At 35.2% G+C, this 970-nt stretch overlaps 1 non-coding gene across 1 annotated transcript; it reads left to right on the top strand.

Annotated features, from left to right (window-relative positions):
• Positions 1-239: 239 nt before the first annotated feature.
• Positions 240-347, top strand: LOC122295313. Its single transcript, XR_006237968.1, has one exon. It is a non-coding gene; the product is annotated as a small nucleolar RNA R71 (small nucleolar RNA).
• Positions 348-970: the final 623 nt, after the last annotated feature.

The raw sequence follows: 970 nt of genomic DNA, 5'->3' as shown, positions 1-970 counted from the left end.
CTTCCCTGAGATGGTAAATTCTACTACCATTTAGGTTTCCTCCAGGTCGTAACCTATTTGTGCTCTTAGTAGCACTAGGTCCAGTCCAAGTGTGAGCTTTTTCAGCAAGCTCATTGAGGTATTCTATGGCCTCATCAGGATCTTTCTGTAAGAACTCATCATTACACATCATCTCCACAAATTGACGCTCTTTAAGTGTAAGTCCCTTATAAAAATAGCTCACTAAGCGCCAATTCTCATACTTATGGTGAGGACACATACTCAATAGCTCCTTAAATCTCTCACAACATTTATACAAAGTCTCACTGTCCTTTTGTACAAAGATGGAGATTTGCCTTTTTAAAGCATTAGTCTTATGTTGGGGAAAGTATTTATTAAAGAAGACCTGAGTCATTTCATTCCATGACCCAATAGATCGTGGTCTCAAAGAGTATAGCCAACTCTTAGCTCTATCCTTCAAGCCCTCATAAAAAAATTGTTAACCTATTCATTGCGAAAAGAGATGAGCAATAAAATGGACATATCAAGGGTTATGCAACCTTGTGTTTGGAAGACATATTCTAACAAGTATCTAGGCCTTAGCATAAAATTTAACTTTTGAGGTCAAAAATAACTCATTTGGAAGTATATATATTTAAATATTTAAATATTTGATGGTACATATTTAAATATTTGATGGTGGTAGTAAACTGCCTCAGTCACACACCCACATAGACTTTGGCCATGATGACTTTGTGGTGTGTCCACACGTTTTTTTTTTTCTTTTTTTTTTTTTTTTTTGCTCTTTATTTCAAATAAGAGAGTATGAACCTCTTACAAGGTTGATTGTGTGAGTGGTACATTGTACTTGGACACTTGGTGCATTTAGGCAAGTGATTTGGCTTCAAGAGATTTAAGTTGCTTAAAATTGTTTTTGAGGGTGTGGGTCAGCCTTTATGGTATTTTATTAATCTTTTATTTTCGTGACTTT

Source organism: Carya illinoinensis, chromosome 14, assembly GCF_018687715.1.
Source record: "Carya illinoinensis cultivar Pawnee chromosome 14, C.illinoinensisPawnee_v1, whole genome shotgun sequence".
NCBI lineage: Eukaryota > Viridiplantae > Streptophyta > Magnoliopsida > Fagales > Juglandaceae > Carya > Carya illinoinensis.
The sequence above is the reverse complement of the archived record's forward strand: the minus strand, read 5'-3'. Positions and strand labels throughout refer to the sequence as shown.